Source organism: Haliotis rufescens, unplaced genomic scaffold, assembly GCF_023055435.1.
Source record: "Haliotis rufescens isolate VD_foot unplaced genomic scaffold, xgHalRufe1.0.p SCAF_14, whole genome shotgun sequence".
Lineage (NCBI taxonomy): Eukaryota > Metazoa > Mollusca > Gastropoda > Lepetellida > Haliotidae > Haliotis > Haliotis rufescens.
The window spans coordinates 11,231,673-11,252,974 of record NW_025963824.1 but is presented as its reverse complement, the minus strand read 5'-3'; the positions used below and the strand labels follow the sequence as shown (position 1 = coordinate 11,252,974).

The 21,302-nt window shown below is 44.1% G+C and overlaps 21 non-coding genes and 2 pseudogenes across 21 annotated transcripts; all 23 read right to left on the bottom strand.

Annotated features, from left to right (window-relative positions):
• Positions 1–358: 358 nt before the first annotated feature.
• Positions 359–522, bottom strand: LOC125379357. Its single transcript, XR_007220717.1, has one exon. It is a non-coding gene; the product is annotated as a U1 spliceosomal RNA (small nuclear RNA).
• A 428-nt stretch (positions 523–950) lies between these two features.
• LOC125379380 lies at positions 951–1,114 on the bottom strand. The gene has a single exon (XR_007220740.1). It is a non-coding gene; the product is annotated as a U1 spliceosomal RNA (small nuclear RNA).
• A 428-nt stretch (positions 1,115–1,542) lies between these two features.
• Positions 1,543–1,706, bottom strand: LOC125379617. The gene has a single exon (XR_007220959.1). It is a non-coding gene; the product is annotated as a U1 spliceosomal RNA (small nuclear RNA).
• A 428-nt stretch (positions 1,707–2,134) lies between these two features.
• On the bottom strand, positions 2,135–2,298 carry LOC125379616. Its single transcript, XR_007220958.1, has one exon. It is a non-coding gene; the product is annotated as a U1 spliceosomal RNA (small nuclear RNA).
• Positions 2,299–2,726: 428 nt separating this feature from the next.
• Positions 2,727–2,890, bottom strand: LOC125379615. The gene has a single exon (XR_007220957.1). It is a non-coding gene; the product is annotated as a U1 spliceosomal RNA (small nuclear RNA).
• A 428-nt stretch (positions 2,891–3,318) lies between these two features.
• LOC125379614 lies at positions 3,319–3,482 on the bottom strand. The gene has a single exon (XR_007220956.1). It is a non-coding gene; the product is annotated as a U1 spliceosomal RNA (small nuclear RNA).
• Positions 3,483–3,910: 428 nt separating this feature from the next.
• LOC124132640 lies at positions 3,911–4,074 on the bottom strand. Its single transcript, XR_006860818.2, has one exon. It is a non-coding gene; the product is annotated as a U1 spliceosomal RNA (small nuclear RNA).
• A 428-nt stretch (positions 4,075–4,502) lies between these two features.
• LOC125379585 lies at positions 4,503–4,640 on the bottom strand (annotated as a pseudogene).
• Positions 4,641–6,590: 1,950 nt separating this feature from the next.
• On the bottom strand, positions 6,591–6,754 carry LOC125379612. The gene has a single exon (XR_007220954.1). It is a non-coding gene; the product is annotated as a U1 spliceosomal RNA (small nuclear RNA).
• Positions 6,755–7,182: 428 nt separating this feature from the next.
• LOC125379582 lies at positions 7,183–7,320 on the bottom strand (annotated as a pseudogene).
• Positions 7,321–9,354: 2,034 nt separating this feature from the next.
• On the bottom strand, positions 9,355–9,518 carry LOC125379611. The gene has a single exon (XR_007220953.1). It is a non-coding gene; the product is annotated as a U1 spliceosomal RNA (small nuclear RNA).
• Positions 9,519–9,946: 428 nt separating this feature from the next.
• On the bottom strand, positions 9,947–10,110 carry LOC125379610. Its single transcript, XR_007220952.1, has one exon. It is a non-coding gene; the product is annotated as a U1 spliceosomal RNA (small nuclear RNA).
• Positions 10,111–10,538: 428 nt separating this feature from the next.
• LOC125379609 lies at positions 10,539–10,702 on the bottom strand. The gene has a single exon (XR_007220951.1). It is a non-coding gene; the product is annotated as a U1 spliceosomal RNA (small nuclear RNA).
• Positions 10,703–11,130: 428 nt separating this feature from the next.
• Positions 11,131–11,294, bottom strand: LOC125379608. Its single transcript, XR_007220950.1, has one exon. It is a non-coding gene; the product is annotated as a U1 spliceosomal RNA (small nuclear RNA).
• A 428-nt stretch (positions 11,295–11,722) lies between these two features.
• LOC125379607 lies at positions 11,723–11,886 on the bottom strand. Its single transcript, XR_007220949.1, has one exon. It is a non-coding gene; the product is annotated as a U1 spliceosomal RNA (small nuclear RNA).
• Positions 11,887–12,314: 428 nt separating this feature from the next.
• On the bottom strand, positions 12,315–12,478 carry LOC125379606. The gene has a single exon (XR_007220948.1). It is a non-coding gene; the product is annotated as a U1 spliceosomal RNA (small nuclear RNA).
• A 428-nt stretch (positions 12,479–12,906) lies between these two features.
• LOC125379605 lies at positions 12,907–13,070 on the bottom strand. The gene has a single exon (XR_007220947.1). It is a non-coding gene; the product is annotated as a U1 spliceosomal RNA (small nuclear RNA).
• Positions 13,071–13,498: 428 nt separating this feature from the next.
• On the bottom strand, positions 13,499–13,662 carry LOC125379604. The gene has a single exon (XR_007220946.1). It is a non-coding gene; the product is annotated as a U1 spliceosomal RNA (small nuclear RNA).
• Positions 13,663–17,332: 3,670 nt separating this feature from the next.
• LOC125379603 lies at positions 17,333–17,496 on the bottom strand. The gene has a single exon (XR_007220945.1). It is a non-coding gene; the product is annotated as a U1 spliceosomal RNA (small nuclear RNA).
• Positions 17,497–17,927: 431 nt separating this feature from the next.
• On the bottom strand, positions 17,928–18,091 carry LOC125379601. The gene has a single exon (XR_007220943.1). It is a non-coding gene; the product is annotated as a U1 spliceosomal RNA (small nuclear RNA).
• Positions 18,092–18,519: 428 nt separating this feature from the next.
• On the bottom strand, positions 18,520–18,683 carry LOC125379600. The gene has a single exon (XR_007220942.1). It is a non-coding gene; the product is annotated as a U1 spliceosomal RNA (small nuclear RNA).
• A 428-nt stretch (positions 18,684–19,111) lies between these two features.
• Positions 19,112–19,275, bottom strand: LOC125379599. Its single transcript, XR_007220941.1, has one exon. It is a non-coding gene; the product is annotated as a U1 spliceosomal RNA (small nuclear RNA).
• Positions 19,276–19,703: 428 nt separating this feature from the next.
• Positions 19,704–19,867, bottom strand: LOC125379598. Its single transcript, XR_007220940.1, has one exon. It is a non-coding gene; the product is annotated as a U1 spliceosomal RNA (small nuclear RNA).
• Positions 19,868–21,302: the final 1,435 nt, after the last annotated feature.

The following is a 21,302-nucleotide window of genomic DNA, read 5'->3' as shown; positions in this document are numbered from 1 at the left end:
ACACATCACACATATTCCATTTCAGTTCAAACATGTATATACTCCCCTGTACATGGAACTACATTCAAACGTTCGCTTTATGCAAAGATTGTTGACAGGAAAAACGAGACAGAAATGGCTTGATATGCATTTTTGGCTGCATAGACATGCACCTTGCGCCAGGTACCCAGGGGAGGCAACTTCCATGTCAACACCCAAGTTTCCTTCCGGGTCCTCTCTTTCTCCCTGGGAGCTACTCAGCAGAAACAACACAACAACAATAGCAACACCATCATCATCAACAACAACAACAACTGAACATGTCATGATAGACAAACAGAATGAAAAAAAAAGAATTTCTAATTTTGATTGTTTTTTCCAGGGGAGAGCGCGAACGCAGTCCCCCACACTTATAAATTGCGCACCCGAGTCGTCCACATTTGGGACGATCGCAGGGGTCAACCAAGCCGAAGTGCAATGGAAAGGTCTCGCCCCGGGCCCACAGCCTTGCGGATCACTGTAAAGCCTGTGCCAGGTAAGTATGCCTGAAGCTGCAGCTTCCTAACCATCACTACAAACATACACATCACCTCACTCAGGTGTCTTGTAAACAACACATCACACATATTCCATTTCAGTTCAAACATGTATATACTCCCCTGTACATGGAACTACATTCAAACGTTCGCTTTATGCAAAGATTGTTGACAGGAAAAACGAGACAGAAATGGCTTGATATGCATTTTTGGCTGCATAGACATGCACCTTGCGCCAGGTACCCAGGGGAGGCAACTTCCATGTCAACACCCAAGTTTCCTTCCGGGTCCTCTCTTTCTCCCTGGGAGCTACTCAGCAGAAACAACACAACAACAATAGCAACACCATCATCATCAACAACAACAACAACTGAACATGTCATGATAGACAAACAGAATGAAAAAAAAAGAATTTCTATTTTTGATTGTTTTTTCCAGAGGAGAGCGCGAACGCAGTCCCCCACACTTATAAATTGCGCACCCGAGTCGTCCACATTTGGGACGATCGCAGGGGTCAACCAAGCCGAAGTGCAATGGAAAGGTCTCGCCCCGGGCCCACAGCCTTGCGGATCACTGTAAAGCCTGTGCCAGGTAAGTATGCCTGAAGCTGCAGCTTCCTAACCATCACTACAAACATACACATCACCTCACTCAGGTGTCTTGTAAACAACACATCACACATATTCCATTTCAGTTCAAACATGTATATACTCCCCTGTACATGGAACTACATTCAAACGTTCGCTTTATGCAAAGATTGTTGACAGGAAAAACGAGACAGAAATGGCTTGATATGCATTTTTGGCTGCATAGACATGCACCTTGCGCCAGGTACCCAGGGGAGGCAACTTCCATGTCAACACCCAAGTTTCCTTCCGGGTCCTCTCTTTCTCCCTGGGAGCTACTCAGCAGAAACAACACAACAACAATAGCAACACCATCATCATCAACAACAACAACAACTGAACATGTCATGATAGACAAACAGAATGAAAAAAAAAGAATTTCTATTTTTGATTGTTTTTTCCAGGGGAGAGCGCGAACGCAGTCCCCCACACTTATAAATTGCGCACCCGAGTCGTCCACATTTGGGACGATCGCAGGGGTCAACCAAGCCGAAGTGCAATGGAAAGGTCTCGCCCCGGGCCCACAGCCTTGCGGATCACTGTAAAGCCTGTGCCAGGTAAGTATGCCTGAAGCTGCAGCTTCCTAACCATCACTACAAACATACACATCACCTCACTCAGGTGTCTTGTAAACAACACATCACACATATTCCATTTCAGTTCAAACATGTATATACTCCCCTGTACATGGAACTACATTCAAACGTTCGCTTTATGCAAAGATTGTTGACAGGAAAAACGAGACAGAAATGGCTTGATATGCATTTTTGGCTGCATAGACATGCACCTTGCGCCAGGTACCCAGGGGAGGCAACTTCCATGTCAACACCCAAGTTTCCTTCCGGGTCCTCTCTTTCTCCCTGGGAGCTACTCAGCAGAAACAACACAACAACAATAGCAACACCATCATCATCAACAACAACAACAACTGAACATGTCATGATAGACAAACAGAATGAAAAAAAAAGAATTTCTATTTTTGATTGTTTTTTCCAGGGGAGAGCGCGAACGCAGTCCCCCACACTTATAAATTGCGCACCCGAGTCGTCCACATTTGGGACGATCGCAGGGGTCAACCAAGCCGAAGTGCAATGGAAAGGTCTCGCCCCGGGCCCACAGCCTTGCGGATCACTGTAAAGCCTGTGCCAGGTAAGTATGCCTGAAGCTGCAGCTTCCTAACCATCACTACAAACATACACATCACCTCACTCAGGTGTCTTGTAAACAACACATCACACATATTCCATTTCAGTTCAAACATGTATATACTCCCCTGTACATGGAACTACATTCAAACGTTCGCTTTATGCAAAGATTGTTGACAGGAAAAACGAGACAGAAATGGCTTGATATGCATTTTTGGCTGCATAGACATGCACCTTGCGCCAGGTACCCAGGGGAGGCAACTTCCATGTCAACACCCAAGTTTCCTTCCGGGTCCTCTCTTTCTCCCTGGGAGCTACTCAGCAGAAACAACACAACAACAATAGCAACACCATCATCATCAACAACAACAACAACTGAACATGTCATGATAGACAAACAGAATGAAAAAAAAAGAATTTCTATTTTTGATTGTTTTTTCCAGGGGAGAGCGCGAACGCAGTCCCCCACACTTATAAATTGCGCACCCGAGTCGTCCACATTTGGGACGATCGCAGGGGTCAACCAAGCCGAAGTGCAATGGAAAGGTCTCGCCCCGGGCCCACAGCCTTGCGGATCACTGTAAAGCCTGTGCCAGGTAAGTATGCCTGAAGCTGCAGCTTCCTAACCATCACTACAAACATACACATCACCTCACTCAGGTGTCTTGTAAACAACACATCACACATATTCCATTTCAGTTCAAACATGTATATACTCCCCTGTACATGGAACTACATTCAAACGTTCGCTTTATGCAAAGATTGTTGACAGGAAAAACGAGACAGAAATGGCTTGATATGCATTTTTGGCTGCATAGACATGCACCTTGCGCCAGGTACCCAGGGGAGGCAACTTCCATGTCAACACCCAAGTTTCCTTCCGGGTCCTCTCTTTCTCCCTGGGAGCTACTCAGCAGAAACAACACAACAACAATAGCAACACCATCATCATCAACAACAACAACAACTGAACATGTCATGATAGACAAACAGAATGAAAAAAAAAGAATTTCTATTTTTGATTGTTTTTTCCAGGGGAGAGCGCGAACGCAGTCCCCCACACTTATAAATTGCGCACCCGAGTCGTCCACATTTGGGACGATCGCAGGGGTCAACCAAGCCGAAGTGCAATGGAAAGGTCTCGCCCCGGGCCCACAGCCTTGCGGATCACTGTAAAGCCTGTGCCAGGTAAGTATGCCTGAAGCTGCAGCTTCCTAACCATCACTACAAACATACACATCACCTCACTCAGGTGTCTTGTAAACAACACATCACACATATTCCATTTCAGTTCAAACATGTATATACTCCCCTGTACATGGAACTACATTCAAACGTTCGCTTTATGCAAAGATTGTTGACAGGAAAAACGAGACAGAAATGGCTTGATATGCATTTTTGGCTGCATAGACATGCACCTTGCGCCAGGTACCCAGGGGAGGCAACTTCCATGTCAACACCCAAGTTTCCTTCCGGGTCCTCTCTTTCTCCCTGGGAGCTACTCAGCAGAAACAACACAACAACAATAGCAACACCATCATCATCAACAACAACAACAACTGAACATGTCATGATAGACAAACAGAATGAAAAAAAAAGAATTTCTATTTTTGATTGTTTTTTCCAGGGGAGAGCGCGAACGCAGTCCCCCACACTTATAAATTGCGCACCCGAGTCGTCCACATTTGGGACGATCGCAGGGGTCAACCAAGCCGAAGTGCAATGGAAAGGTCTCGCCCCGGGCCCACAGCCTTGCGGATCACTGTAAAGCCTGTGCCAGGTAAGTATGCCTGAAGCTGCAGCTTCCTAACCATCACTACAAACATACACATCACCTCACTCAGGTGTCTTGTAAACAACACATCACACATATTCCATTTCAGTTCAAACATGTATATACTCCCCTGTACATGGAACTACATTCAAACGTTCGCTTTATGCAAAGATTGTTGACAGGAAAAACGAGACAGAAATGGCTTGATATGCATTTTTGGCTGCATAGACATGCACCTTGCGCCAGGTACCCAGGGGAGGCAACTTCCATGTCAACACCCAAGTTTCCTTCCGGGTCCTCTCTTTCTCCCTGGGAGCTACTCAGCAGAAACAACACAACAACAATAGCAACACCATCATCATCAACAACAACAACAACTGAACATGTCATGATAGACAAACAGAATGAAAAAAAAAGAATTTCTATTTTTGATTGTTTTTTCCAGGGGAGAGCGCGAACGCAGTCCCCCACACTTATAAATTGCGCACCCGAGTCGTCCACATTTGGGACGATCGCAGGGGTCAACCAAGCCGAAGTGCAATGGAAAGGTCTCGCCCCGGGCCCACAGCCTTGTTTTTTTTTTGTTTTTTTTTTTTTTTTTTGTTTTTAATAAAGTTTATTCACGGAAACTTTTACAAGTGCAGACAGTGCCTAGGCCATCACCTCGAAAAATTAAAAGAAATATCACAGAGTTGAGATGATGGCCACTAACAATAAATTCTTAAAGACAGAAACATGTTAAATATCTAAAGGGCAAGTAAAGTTATTGACAATAGAATCCTGTCCCTTTGGAATCTTAGAATGTTCCATTTTTTCCTTCAAAGCCTTAATCAACTTAGTTTTTTCACAACGCGCTTCATATAAAGTTGTTCCATAAAGCTGCAGTCCTTCCATGAATTTCTGTAAGTCCTCCTCATCAACTGTAACACCCCAATTTCTGGTTTTTCTCACTCTGATAGAAACAATCCTTGGTTTAGCAACAACATGCTTTGGTCTAGCAACATATTTGTCTTGTAACTGTTGAGTTTCTTTCACACTCTTCTTCTTCTTTATCTCTTCCTCGTCTGGCGTGTCCTGATTCAAAGGCTGTTTTCTTTTTCCTTCTGTGTCCTTGTGTATAATATCAGGGTTGTGAGAAGTCGCTATTTCCCGCATTTCTGTTGATACTAACTTCTCAGGTGGTACAGAAATCACTTCAGCTGGTACAGTAATCACAATGTCACGGTTGGGGTCCATCTCCAAATTAGGATCTTTTAGACTGTGAACACTCTCCATGTCATCATCTTCCTCGGAGTCATTGCCTACATCTATCGAGAGTGCATGTTCTCTGGCTTCCTTCTCCTTAGCAGCTATCTCTGCTGAACTTGTGCCGGGGCACTTTGCTCGTACGTGTCCAAAGAGATGACATCTCAGGCATATTGGTGCTCGCCCAGGGGCCGTTATCAACATAGACTGTTTGTCACCAAATCTGACTATGTGTGGAATCTTGCCTTTTTCTTCTTCTGTCACGTCCATCTTCACAATTCGTACTCCCGAAAAGACCTTAACATCATCCACTTCAACATATTCTCGCAATACCTCCACAACTTTGCCAAACTTGGAGAAATAGTCTTGTAGAAAGGAGGATTTGACTGTAGCCTGAAGCCAATGTATCCTCAGAGGAACCATGTAACGTCCATATTCATAGAAGGAGATCGTGTTATCCTCAAACACGATACTTTGTAGTTCCTTTAGCCTTTTTGCTTCTTCCACCGAGTCCAAAGTAACAAAAACCTGTCCAAAATATTCTGTTTTCCATACTCCGGCAACATGTTCCACAGAAAAGTCGGGAACAGCTGTCTTCAAAAGATGAATATACTCTGGAACTGTAGAAACTCTCGTTGATGTATGGATCCGGACTGTCCTGGTCTCTACTTCCTTATCAATGCACTCCTCAGGAATGGGTCCAGCGTTGATGACTGTAGTGGAAGCCATGGTAAGTGAGGGGAGACTACTGAAAGTCACACAGTCTATGACTGATGCCCGCTCGTAGATCTGTGGAAGGAAAAGACTGATTAATGCTCATATACTTAATCACTGGAAAGCCTGTGCCAGGTAAGTATGCCTGAAGCTGCAGCTTCCTAACCATCACTACAAACATACACATCACCTCACTCAGGTGTCTTGTAAACAACACATCACACATATTCCATTTCAGTTCAAACATGTATATACTCCCCTGTACATGGAACTACATTCAAACGTTCGCTTTATGCAAAGATTGTTGACAGGAAAAACGAGACAGAAATGGCTTGATATGCATTTTTGGCTGCATAGACATGCACCTTGCGCCAGGTACCCAGGGGAGGCAACTTCCATGTCAACACCCAAGTTTCCTTCCGGGTCCTCTCTTTCTCCCTGGGAGCTACTCAGCAGAAACAACACAACAACAATAGCAACACCATCATCATCAACAACAACAACAACTGAACATGTCATGATAGACAAACAGAATGAAAAAAAAAGAATTTCTATTTTTGATTGTTTTTTCCAGGGGAGAGCGCGAACGCAGTCCCCCACACTTATAAATTGCGCACCCGAGTCGTCCACATTTGGGACGATCGCAGGGGTCAACCAAGCCGAAGTGCAATGGAAAGGTCTCGCCCCGGGCCCACAGCCTTGCGGATCACTGTAAAGCCTGTGCCAGGTAAGTATGCCTGAAGCTGCAGCTTCCTAACCATCACTACAAACATACACATCACCTCACTCAGGTGTCTTGTAAACAACACATCACACATAATCCATTTCAGTTCAAACATGTATATACTCCCCTGTACATGGAACTACATTCAAACGTTCGCTTTATGCAAAGATTGTTGACAGGAAAAACGAGACAGAAATGGCTTGATATGCATTTTTGGCTGCATAGACATGCACCTTGCGCCAGGTACCCAGGGGAGGCAACTTCCATGTCAACACCCAAGTTTCCTTCCGGGTCCTCTCTTTCTCCCTGGGAGCTACTCAGCAGAAACAACACAACAACAATAGCAACACCATCATCATCAACAACAACAACAACTGAACATGTCATGATAGACAAACAGAATGAAAAAAAAAGAATTTCTATTTTTGATTGTTTTTTCCAGGGGAGAGCGCGAACGCAGTCCCCCACACTTATAAATTGCGCACCCGAGTCGTCCACATTTGGGACGATCGCAGGGGTCAACCAAGCCGAAGTGCAATGGAAAGGTCTCGCCCCGGGCCCACAGCCTTGTTTTTTTTTGTTTTTTTTTTGTTTTTTTTAATAAAGTTTATTCCCGAAAACTTGTACAATTGCAGACAGTGCTTTGACCATCACCTCGACAAAAATAAAATAAGATATCACAGAGTTGAGGTGATGGCCACTAACATTTTACTTTTTAAAGACTGAAATGTATCTGTTATACCTTCAAAAAGGCATCTTTAAAGTCACTTGGGTTTGATAAAATTTCATGATGTCATCTTCAGTGACACTGACCTCATACACAAAAGAAGAACGGTTTATAGGAAGTTTCTGTTTTTCACCTTTTGACAACAAAGCCAGATGCAATGCATTTCCATATAAATTACTTTCTTTCTCTGTCATTCCTTTTCTCTGTAAATCCTTCTTAAATCTTTCAATTTCCTCAGGATTTGTCTGAACAACTGGGCGGTCAGAGTCTTTTTCTCGAATCAGTCTCACTTTACTAGTCATAGTCTGCAGTGGTTGAGCAACCTTCTTAGATGTGTCTATCTGTTCTATATCCATCATTGGAGTCTGTTCTGGTCTAGTCCCTGTCTCACTTTTTTTCTTCTTTATGTTTTCATCTGCCTTCTCCTGTTGCAAAGGTTGTTTTCTCTTTCCTTCTGAATCGTCAACTTGCTTCTGTGTGGTTAATGCTGTAGCTACATCTTTCTCCTCAACTGGAACAGTAATGACCAGATCTTCACTGGTCTGCTTCATACTTCGAACACTTTCCAAATCATCATCATCATCATCTTCTTCTTCATCCTCCGGAACATTTTCCACATCCAACGAGAAAGTTTGATCTCTCCTCCGTTTTTCCCTAGCAGCAATTTCAGAAGAACTCGTACCTGGGCATTTTGCTCTGACATGACCGAGAGAATGGCATCTTAAACAAATTGGGGATCTTCCAGGGGCCGTTATCAGCATTGATTGTTTATCTCCGAATCTGACTAAGTGTGGGATCATTTCTTTTTCTTCTTCCGTCAACTCCATTTTTACAATTCGCACACCTGAGAAAACTTTTGTGTTGTCCACCTCCACATATTCCCGCAACACTTCGATAACCTTTCCAAACTTGGAGAAATAGTCCTGAACAAACGAAGATTTCACTGTAGCATGAAGCCAGTGGATCCTAAGGGAAACGATAAATCGTCCATACTCGTAGAAATAGATCCTGTCATTCCCAAACACAACACTTTGAAGATCCGTTAAACGCTTTGCTTCCTCTGTTGATCCCAAAGTAAGAAACACTTGTCCATATTGTTCTGTTTTCCATATCCCCGAACATTGGTCCAAGGAAAGGTCTGGCACAGCTGACTTGAGGAGATGAACATACTCTTGCACTGTAAAAACCCTTGCAGTAGTGAAAATCCGGACGGTTCTGCTCTCAACCTCTTTGCCAATAAACTCCTCTGGAATAGGTCCAGCGTTTACAGCAGCAGTGTAGGACATGTTGAATGAGGGGAGACTAATTAAAGTCGCACAGTACAGAGACTGATGCCCGCTCGTAGACCTGTAAAATGTTAAGTGTCAGTATACAAAATGTCACATGAAAAACTTTCAAAACTCCTGAAGGAGACGATACTTCCCGTATGGCTGTAAAGCCTGTGCCAGGTAAGTATGCCTGAAGCTGCAGCTTCCTAACCATCACTACAAACATACACATCACCTCACTCAGGTGTCTTGTAAACAACACATCACACATATTCCATTTCAGTTCAAACATGTATATACTCCCCTGTACATGGAACTACATTCAAACGTTCGCTTTATGCAAAGATTGTTGACAGGAAAAACGAGACAGAAATGGCTTGATATGCATTTTTGGCTGCATAGACATGCACCTTGCGCCAGGTACCCAGGGGAGGCAACTTCCATGTCAACACCCAAGTTTCCTTCCGGGTCCTCTCTTTCTCCCTGGGAGCTACTCAGCAGAAACAACACAACAACAATAGCAACACCATCATCATCAACAACAACAACAACTGAACATGTCATGATAGACAAACAGAATGAAAAAAAAAGAATTTCTATTTTTGATTGTTTTTTCCAGGGGAGAGCGCGAACGCAGTCCCCCACACTTATAAATTGCGCACCCGAGTCGTCCACATTTGGGACGATCGCAGGGGTCAACCAAGCCGAAGTGCAATGGAAAGGTCTCGCCCCGGGCCCACAGCCTTGCGGATCACTGTAAAGCCTGTGCCAGGTAAGTATGCCTGAAGCTGCAGCTTCCTAACCATCACTACAAACATACACATCACCTCACTCAGGTGTCTTGTAAACAACACATCACACATATTCCATTTCAGTTCAAACATGTATATACTCCCCTGTACATGGAACTACATTCAAACGTTCGCTTTATGCAAAGATTGTTGACAGGAAAAACGAGACAGAAATGGCTTGATATGCATTTTTGGCTGCATAGACATGCACCTTGCGCCAGGTACCCAGGGGAGGCAACTTCCATGTCAACACCCAAGTTTCCTTCCGGGTCCTCTCTTTCTCCCTGGGAGCTACTCAGCAGAAACAACACAACAACAATAGCAACACCATCATCATCAACAACAACAACAACTGAACATGTCATGATAGACAAACAGAATGAAAAAAAAAGAATTTCTATTTTTGATTGTTTTTTCCAGGGGAGAGCGCGAACGCAGTCCCCCACACTTATAAATTGCGCACCCGAGTCGTCCACATTTGGGACGATCGCAGGGGTCAACCAAGCCGAAGTGCAATGGAAAGGTCTCGCCCCGGGCCCACAGCCTTGCGGATCACTGTAAAGCCTGTGCCAGGTAAGTATGCCTGAAGCTGCAGCTTCCTAACCATCACTACAAACATACACATCACCTCACTCAGGTGTCTTGTAAACAACACATCACACATATTCCATTTCAGTTCAAACATGTATATACTCCCCTGTACATGGAACTACATTCAAACGTTCGCTTTATGCAAAGATTGTTGACAGGAAAAACGAGACAGAAATGGCTTGATATGCATTTTTGGCTGCATAGACATGCACCTTGCGCCAGGTACCCAGGGGAGGCAACTTCCATGTCAACACCCAAGTTTCCTTCCGGGTCCTCTCTTTCTCCCTGGGAGCTACTCAGCAGAAACAACACAACAACAATAGCAACACCATCATCATCAACAACAACAACAACTGAACATGTCATGATAGACAAACAGAATGAAAAAAAAAGAATTTCTATTTTTGATTGTTTTTTCCAGGGGAGAGCGCGAACGCAGTCCCCCACACTTATAAATTGCGCACCCGAGTCGTCCACATTTGGGACGATCGCAGGGGTCAACCAAGCCGAAGTGCAATGGAAAGGTCTCGCCCCGGGCCCACAGCCTTGCGGATCACTGTAAAGCCTGTGCCAGGTAAGTATGCCTGAAGCTGCAGCTTCCTAACCATCACTACAAACATACACATCACCTCACTCAGGTGTCTTGTAAACAACACATCACACATATTCCATTTCAGTTCAAACATGTATATACTCCCCTGTACATGGAACTACATTCAAACGTTCGCTTTATGCAAAGATTGTTGACAGGAAAAACGAGACAGAAATGGCTTGATATGCATTTTTGGCTGCATAGACATGCACCTTGCGCCAGGTACCCAGGGGAGGCAACTTCCATGTCAACACCCAAGTTTCCTTCCGGGTCCTCTCTTTCTCCCTGGGAGCTACTCAGCAGAAACAACACAACAACAATAGCAACACCATCATCATCAACAACAACAACAACTGAACATGTCATGATAGACAAACAGAATGAAAAAAAAAGAATTTCTATTTTTGATTGTTTTTTCCAGGGGAGAGCGCGAACGCAGTCCCCCACACTTATAAATTGCGCACCCGAGTCGTCCACATTTGGGACGATCGCAGGGGTCAACCAAGCCGAAGTGCAATGGAAAGGTCTCGCCCCGGGCCCACAGCCTTGCGGATCACTGTAAAGCCTGTGCCAGGTAAGTATGCCTGAAGCTGCAGCTTCCTAACCATCACTACAAACATACACATCACCTCACTCAGGTGTCTTGTAAACAACACATCACACATATTCCATTTCAGTTCAAACATGTATATACTCCCCTGTACATGGAACTACATTCAAACGTTCGCTTTATGCAAAGATTGTTGACAGGAAAAACGAGACAGAAATGGCTTGATATGCATTTTTGGCTGCATAGACATGCACCTTGCGCCAGGTACCCAGGGGAGGCAACTTCCATGTCAACACCCAAGTTTCCTTCCGGGTCCTCTCTTTCTCCCTGGGAGCTACTCAGCAGAAACAACACAACAACAATAGCAACACCATCATCATCAACAACAACAACAACTGAACATGTCATGATAGACAAACAGAATGAAAAAAAAAGAATTTCTATTTTTGATTGTTTTTTCCAGGGGAGAGCGCGAACGCAGTCCCCCACACTTATAAATTGCGCACCCGAGTCGTCCACATTTGGGACGATCGCAGGGGTCAACCAAGCCGAAGTGCAATGGAAAGGTCTCGCCCCGGGCCCACAGCCTTGCGGATCACTGTAAAGCCTGTGCCAGGTAAGTATGCCTGAAGCTGCAGCTTCCTAACCATCACTACAAACATACACATCACCTCACTCAGGTGTCTTGTAAACAACACATCACACATATTCCATTTCAGTTCAAACATGTATATACTCCCCTGTACATGGAACTACATTCAAACGTTCGCTTTATGCAAAGATTGTTGACAGGAAAAACGAGACAGAAATGGCTTGATATGCATTTTTGGCTGCATAGACATGCACCTTGCGCCAGGTACCCAGGGGAGGCAACTTCCATGTCAACACCCAAGTTTCCTTCCGGGTCCTCTCTTTCTCCCTGGGAGCTACTCAGCAGAAACAACACAACAACAATAGCAACACCATCATCATCAACAACAACAACAACTGAACATGTCATGATAGACAAACAGAATGAAAAAAAAAGAATTTCTATTTTTGATTGTTTTTTCCAGGGGAGAGCGCGAACGCAGTCCCCCACACTTATAAATTGCGCACCCGAGTCGTCCACATTTGGGACGATCGCAGGGGTCAACCAAGCCGAAGTGCAATGGAAAGGTCTCGCCCCGGGCCCACAGCCTTGCGGATCACTGTAAAGCCTGTGCCAGGTAAGTATGCCTGAAGCTGCAGCTTCCTAACCATCACTACAAACATACACATCACCTCACTCAGGTGTCTTGTAAACAACACATCACACATATTCCATTTCAGTTCAAACATGTATATACTCCCCTGTACATGGAACTACATTCAAACGTTCGCTTTATGCAAAGATTGTTGACAGGAAAAACGAGACAGAAATGGCTTGATATGCATTTTTGGCTGCATAGACATGCACCTTGCGCCAGGTACCCAGGGGAGGCAACTTCCATGTCAACACCCAAGTTTCCTTCCGGGTCCTCTCTTTCTCCCTGGGAGCTACTCAGCAGAAACAACACAACAACAATAGCAACACCATCATCATCAACAACAACAACAACTGAACATGTCATGATAGACAAACAGAATGAAAAAAAAAGAATTTCTATTTTTGATTGTTTTTTCCAGGGGAGAGCGCGAACGCAGTCCCCCACACTTATAAATTGCGCACCCGAGTCGTCCACATTTGGGACGATCGCAGGGGTCAACCAAGCCGAAGTGCAATGGAAAGGTCTCGCCCCGGGCCCACAGCCTTGCGGATCACTGTAAAGCCTGTGCCAGGTAAGTATGCCTGAAGCTGCAGCTTCCTAACCATCACTACAAACATACACATCACCTCACTCAGGTGTCTTGTAAACAACACATCACACATATTCCATTTCAGTTCAAACATGTATATACTCCCCTGTACATGGAACTACATTCAAACGTTCGCTTTATGCAAAGATTGTTGACAGGAAAAACGAGACAGAAATGGCTTGATATGCATTTTTGGCTGCATAGACATGCACCTTGCGCCAGGTACCCAGGGGAGGCAACTTCCATGTCAACACCCAAGTTTCCTTCCGGGTCCTCTCTTTCTCCCTGGGAGCTACTCAGCAGAAACAACACAACAACAATAGCAACACCATCATCATCAACAACAACAACAACTGAACATGTCATGATAGACAAACAGAATGAAAAAAAAAGAATTTCTATTTTTGATTGTTTTTTCCAGGGGAGAGCGCGAACGCAGTCCCCCACACTTATAAATTGCGCACCCGAGTCGTCCACATTTGGGACGATCGCAGGGGTCAACCAAGCCGAAGTGCAATGGAAAGGTCTCGCCCCGGGCCCACAGCCTTGCGGATCACTGTAAAGCCTGTGCCAGGTAAGTATGCCTGAAGCTTACTTACTTACTTATATTAGGAGATTTTACGTGCGCTTTCCGACTGGAGCGTATTTCGCACACGGGCCCGGCCGGGCCATTTAGTGGTATAAAAGTGGTAGCGAGAGGAGTGCAACCAAGGAGGGGGGTTTAGTGGTTGCTTATATAAAGTTTTGAAATTTTGAGATTTGGAATACATGCCTTGGGGGAGTGGTTGGGACTAAGGGAGTGTGTGGGGGTGAGTTGATGTTTTTTGGATGTTTAGTGTTGGTGGTTTAGTGAAGTTTTAAATACGGTTAATTAGTTCTGTTTTGGTTAGGTAAATGCCTAGGGCTTTGAAGTTTTCTATTTTATTTTGGGGGTTAAGGATTGCTTCTAAGGTAAGAGCGTTATTTGGATTTAGGTTGGTTTGTAATGTTGTACGTTGTGTGAGGTAGTGGGTGCAATGTAGTAGTACGTGGTCTATTGTTTCTGGGTGAGTGCAGTGTGGGCACTTCCCGTTTGCGTGTTTTTTTAGTTTTAGAAGGTGGTTATTTAGTTTGGTGTGTCCTGTTTGGAGTTTGGTGATTATTCTATCGATTTTTTTGGAGGGATGGAGGATTTTTGGTTTGGTGAGGGGTTTTTTGAGGGTTTTTAGGATTTGGGTTTTTGTGTTTTGATAGAGGTTATGCCATTTTTGGGTGATTTTACGTTTGTTTATACTTTTGATTTCTGCTTTAGATATTGGTAGCTTAAGGCTTATGTCTGGTATTTTTAGGGATTGTTTTGCGGCTCTGTCTGCGTTTTCATTCCCGTAAATTCCTACGTGAGCTGGTATCCAGATAAGTTGTATGTTTTTGCCTGCCTCTGTTAGTTTGTTTACGCTTTTGAGAATTTGGTTTATTAATTTGGGGCGGTTTTTGGTGTTTTTGTTTTGGAGGGCCTGAAGTCCGCTTAGTGAGTCTGAGAGTATTAAGATTTTTTTTTGGTTTTTGGTGTGATGGCTGTGGAGCGCCGTGGCGATACCCATGAGCTCTGCGGTGAATATAGATTGGTTGTTTGGGAGTCGGAAGGATTGAGTATTTTTGACTGGTTGGGCTATATGGACTCCGAAACCTGTGTGATTTGTGATCGGATCAGCGGATCCGTCTGTGTATATGTGACACCAATTTGGCCATTTTTGATGGATGTAAGCTAGTGATGTGCTTTTAGCTAGGTTTGGGTCGGTTTGTTTGTTTATTGTGTTGGCTAGGGATGTGTCTATTTTGGGGATTTTAAGTTTTGGGGTGAATACGTTTGATTGTTTGCAGTTTTGTTGTTGGTTTCCTATTTGGTGTTCGTTATGGTAGTTTATTATTCGTTGGGATATTGGGGTGAGTAGAGGGTGTTTTCTAGTTAGTGCCTGGTTTTGGGGACGTATGTTTTGGTTTAGCATGTTTTGGAGAAGGGGGTTTGATTGAGATGCTGCCCAGAAGTTTAGTGTTAAGTGTTGTCTACGTAAATTTAGTGGCATTTCTCCTGTAAGGGCCTGAAGTAATGTGAGGGAGGTGCCATGTTGAGTACGTGTTACTAGTTTGAGGGCTTGATATTGTATTGAATCTAGTTTTTTGGTTAGGGTTTCGTTTAGGGTATCGTATATGGCACAGCCGTAGTCTAGTTTAGATCTGATTAGGGATGTGTAGAGGCTGAGGAGGGTATCTTTAGAGGCTCCCCAGTTGGAGCCGGTTAGGCATCTTAGTGTGTTTAGATCTTTGCTACATCTGGTGGTTAGGTTTTGGACGTGAGCATCCCAGGAGAGATGCTCGTCGAAGATTAGACCTAGGAATTTAGTTTGCTTTTGAAATATGATTGGTTTATTGTTTAGTTTGAGGAGAGGGGAGGCCCGTCTCATATTTTTGTGTTTGAATACTATTCCTGTCGTTTTTTCGGAGTTTAGGGAGAAGCCCCATTTGTCTGCCCAGTTTTGTATTTTGTTTAGGGATTTTTGTAGTAAGTCCTGAGATGTTAAGATACTTTTGGAGCGGATCCATAGGGCTCCGTCATCCGCAAATTTTGAGGTGTTTATTTTGGGGGATAAGCCATCAAATAGGTCGTTTATCATTATGTTAAAAAGTGTGGGGCTAAGAATGCTGCCTTGAGGGGTGCCGTTTTCCAGGGGACACTGCTCTGACAAGGCCTGGTCTATACCCACTGTAATTTTGCGGTTTTGGAGGAAGCTTTGGATGTAGTTTACGATTTGACCTTTAAGTCCTATTTTTTTAAGTTTTTGGATTAATCCGTTATGCCATACCATATCAAAGGCTTTAGAGAAGTCCAGAAAGATGCCTGTTGTGTATTGTTTGTTTAGTTGACCGGTTTTAATATCCTGTTCGAGACGAGCGAGGTTATCTAGGGTGGAGCGGCCAGGAGTGAAACCGCTTTGATCTGAGTTTATTATGTTATTTTGAGATAGATAGTGTTGAAGTCTATTTTTGGCCATGGATTCCATTACTTTGCAAAGGTTGGAAGTAAGAGAGATTGGTCTATAAGAGTTAGCTTGGTTGGTTGGTTTACCGGGTTTGGGAATAGGTATGATTAGCGCCTCTTTCCAGGGGGTTGGTACATGGCCTTTTATGTAGATTAGGTTATATAGTTTGAGTAGTGTCTGGAGTAATTTAGGGGGGAGTTTTTTTAATATTTGGTAGGAGGTTAGGTCTAGTCCTGGGGCTGTTCCCTTTTTCCTATTTTGGAGTACATAATTGAGTTCTTCTATTGTGTACGGCTGATTTATTTCTAGGGCGTCATTATTTGGGTCTTGGCTAGGTTTGGTTTCTGTTTTAAGTTTTAGTTGGAATTTGTCACTGAAATTGTTATTACTGCTTGTGGCCGAAAAGTGGTTTGCTAGGTTGTCTGCTTTTTCGCTAGGGGTTGTTGAGTTATTTATGTTAGGTGTCTTTTGGTGACGTTTTAGGCCTCTAACGGCGTGGATTTTACGCCAGACCGTTCTGGCGTCTGTACGGTTGTTTAATCCCTCACAGAATTTTTTCCAGTCTCTAGTTTTTGCTATTTTAACTAGGTTTTGTACCTGGTGGTTTAGTTGGTGAGCTACTGGTATGTGGTTATGGTCGCGTTTGGCTTTGTTGAAGGCTGTTTTACGTTTTTGTCTAGTTAGTTCTATTTCCTCGTTCCACCAGGGTACAGAGGGCCTACCCGATTTATTGGGTTTTTTAAAGGGGATTGCGCTTTTGGCTGCGTTTATTATGAAGTCCGTTAGGTTTTGGCAATATATTTCTGGGCCTGAAGCTGCAGCTTCCTAACCATCACTACAAACATACACATCACCTCACTCAGGTGTCTTGTAAACAACACATCACACATATTCCATTTCAGTTCAAACATGTATATACTCCCCTGTACATGGAACTACATTCAAACGTTCGCTTTATGCAAAGATTGTTGACAGGAAAAACGAGACAGAAATGGCTTGATATGCATTTTTGGCTGCATAGACATGCACCTTGCGCCAGGTACCCAGGGGAGGCAACTTCCATGTCAACACCCAAGTTTCCTTCCGGGTCCTCTCTTTCTCCCTGGGAGCTACTCAGCAGAAACAACACAACAACAATAGCAACACCATCATCATCAACAACAACAACAACTGAACATGTCATGATAGACAAACAGAATGAAAAAAAAAGAATTTCTATTTTTGATTGTTTTTTCCAGGGGAGAGCGCGAACGCAGTCCCCCACACTTATAAATTGCGCACCCGAGTCGTCCACATTTGGGACGATCGCAGGGGTCAACCAAGCCGAAGTGCAATGGAAAGGTCTCGCCCCGGGCCCACAGCCTTGCGGATCACTGTAAAGCCTGTGCCAGGTAAGTATGCCTGAAGCTGCAGCTTCCTAACCATCACTACAAACATACACATCACCTCACTCAGGTGTCTTGTAAACAACACATCACACATATTCCATTTCAGTTCAAACATGTATATACTCCCCTGTACATGGAACTACATTCAAACGTTCGCTTTATGCAAAGATTGTTGACAGGAAAAACGAGACAGAAATGGCTTGATATGCATTTTTGGCTGCATAGACATGCACCTTGCGCCAGGTACCCAGGGGAGGCAACTTCCATGTCAACACCCAAGTTTCCTTCCGGGTCCTCTCTTTCTCCCTGGGAGCTACTCAGCAGAAACAACACAACAACAATAGCAACACCATCATCATCAACAACAACAACAACAACTGAACATGTCATGATAGACAAACAGAATGAAAAAAAAAGAATTTCTATTTTTGATTGTTTTTTCCAGGGGAGAGCGCGAACGCAGTCCCCCACACTTATAAATTGCGCACCCGAGTCGTCCACATTTGGGACGATCGCAGGGGTCAACCAAGCCGAAGTGCAATGGAAAGGTCTCGCCCCGGGCCCACAGCCTTGCGGATCACTGTAAAGCCTGTGCCAGGTAAGTATGCCTGAAGCTGCAGCTTCCTAACCATCACTACAAACATACACATCACCTCACTCAGGTGTCTTGTAAACAACACATCACACATATTCCATTTCAGTTCAAACATGTATATACTCCCCTGTACATGGAACTACATTCAAACGTTCGCTTTATGCAAAGATTGTTGACAGGAAAAACGAGACAGAAATGGCTTGATATGCATTTTTGGCTGCATAGACATGCACCTTGCGCCAGGTACCCAGGGGAGGCAACTTCCATGTCAACACCCAAGTTTCCTTCCGGGTCCTCTCTTTCTCCCTGGGAGCTACTCAGCAGAAACAACACAACAACAATAGCAACACCATCATCATCAACAACAACAACAACTGAACATGTCATGATAGACAAACAGAATGAAAAAAAAAGAATTTCTATTTTTGATTGTTTTTTCCAGGGGAGAGCGCGAACGCAGTCCCCCACACTTATAAATTGCGCACCCGAGTCGTCCACATTTGGGACGATCGCAGGGGTCAACCAAGCCGAAGTGCAATGGAAAGGTCTCGCCCCGGGCCCACAGCCTTGCGGATCACTGTAAAGCCTGTGCCAGGTAAGTATGCCTGAAGCTGCAGCTTCCTAACCATCACTACAAACATACACATCACCTCACTCAGGTGTCTTGTAAACAACACATCACACATATTCCATTTCAGTTCAAACATGTATATACTCCCCTGTACATGGAACTACATTCAAACGTTCGCTTTATGCAAAGATTGTTGACAGGAAAAACGAGACAGAAATGGCTTGATATGCATTTTTGGCTGCATAGACATGCACCTTGCGCCAGGTACCCAGGGGAGGCAACTTCCATGTCAACACCCAAGTTTCCTTCCGGGTCCTCTCTTTCTCCCTGGGAGCTACTCAGCAGAAACAACACAACAACAATAGCAACACCATCATCATCAACAACAACAACAACTGAACATGTCATGATAGACAAACAGAATGAAAAAAAAAGAATTTCTATTTTTGATTGTTTTTTCCAGGGGAGAGCGCGAACGCAGTCCCCCACACTTATAAATTGCGCACCCGAGTCGTCCACATTTGGGACGATCGCAGGGGTCAACCAAGCCGAAGTGCAATGGAAAGGTCTCGCCCCGGGCCCACAGCCTTGCGGATCACTGTAAAGCCTGTGCCAGGTAAGTATGCCTGAAGCTGCAGCTTCCTAACCATCACTACAAACATACACATCACCTCACTCAGGTGTCTTGTAAACAACACATCACACATATTCCATTTCAGTTCAAACATGTATATACTCCCCTGTACATGGAACTACATTCAAACGTTCGCTTTATGCAAAGATTGTTGACAGGAAAAACGAGACAGAAATGGCTTGATATGCATTTTTGGCTGCATAGACATGCACCTTGCGCCAGGTACCCAGGGGAGGCAACTTCCATGTCAACACCCAAGTTTCCTTCCGGGTCCTCTCTTTCTCCCTGGGAGCTACTCAGCAGAAACAACACAACAACAATAGCAACACCATCATCATCAACAACAACAACAACTGAACATGTCATGATAGACAAACAGAATGAAAAAAAAAGAATTTCTATTTTTGATTGTTTTTTCCAGGGGAGAGCGCGAACGCAGTCCCCCACACTTATAAATTGCGCACCCGAGTCGTCCACATTTGGGACGATCGCAGGGGTCAACCAAGCCGAAGTGCAATGGAAAGGTCTCGCCCCGGGCCCACAGCCTTGCGGATCACTGTAAAGCCTGTGCCAGGTAAGTATGCCTGAAGCTTACTTACTTACTTACTTATATTAGGAGATTTTACGTGCGCTTTCCGACTGGAGCGTATTTCGCACACGGGCCCGGCCGGGCCATTTAGTGGTATAAAAGTGGTAGCGAGAGGAGTGCAACCAAGGAGGGGGGTTTAGTGGTTGCTTATATAAAGTTTTGAAATTTTGAGATTTGGAATACATGCCTTGGGGGAGTGGTTGGGACTAAGGGAGTGTGTGGGGGTGAGTTGATGTTTTTTGGATGTTTAGTGTTGGTGGTTTAGTGAAGTTTTAAATACGGTTAATTAGTTCTGTTTTGGTTAGGTAAATGCCTAGGGCTTGGAAGTTTTCTATTTTATTTTGGGGGTTAAGGATTGCTTCTAAGGTAAGAGCGTTATTTGGATTTAGGTTGGTTTGTAATGTTGTACGTTGTGTGAGGTAGTGGGTGCAATGTAGTAGTACGTGGTCTATTGTTTCTGGGTGAGTGCAGTGTGGGCACTTCCCGTTTGCGTGTTTTTTTAGTTTTAGAAGGTGGTTATTTAGTTTGGTGTGTCCTGTTTGGAGTTTGGTGATTATTCTATCGATTTTTTTGGAGGGATGGAGGATTTTTGGTTTGGTGAGGGGTTTTTTGAGGGTTTTTAGGATTTGGGTTTTTGTGTTTTGATAGAGGTTATGCCATTTTTGGGTGATTTTACGTTTGTTTATACTTTTGATTTCTGCTTTAGATATTGGTAGCTTAAGGCTTATGTCTGGTATTTTTAGGGATTGTTTTGCGGCTCTGTCTGCGTTTTCATTCCCGTAAATTCCTACGTGAGCTGGTATCCAGATAAGTTGTATGTTTTTGCCTGCCTCTGTTAGTTTGTTTACGCTTTTGAGAATTTGGTTTATTAATTTGGGGCGGTTTTTGGTGTTTTTGTTTTGGAGGGCCTGAAGTCCGCTTAGTGAGTCTGAGAGTATTAAGATTTTTTTTTGGTTTTTGGTGTGATGGCTGTGGAGCGCCGTGGCGATACCCATGAGCTCTGCGGTGAATATAGATTGGTTGTTTGGGAGTCGGAAGGATTGAGTATTTTTGACTGGTTGGGCTATATGGACTCCGAAACCTGTGTGATTTGTGATCGGATCAGCGGATCCGTCTGTGTATATGTGACACCAATTTGGCCATTTTTGATGGATGTAAGCTAGTGATGTGCTTTTAGCTAGGTTTGGGTCGGTTTGTTTGTTTATTGTGTTGGCTAGGGATGTGTCTATTTTGGGGATTTTAAGTTTTGGGGTGAATACGTTTGATTGTTTGCAGTTTTGTTGTTGGTTTCCTATTTGGTGTTCGTTATGGTAGTTTATTATTCGTTGGGATATTGGGGTGAGTAGAGGGTGTTTTCTAGTTAGTGCCTGGTTTTGGGGACGTATGTTTTGGTTTAGCATGTTTTGGAGAAGGGGGTTTGATTGAGAT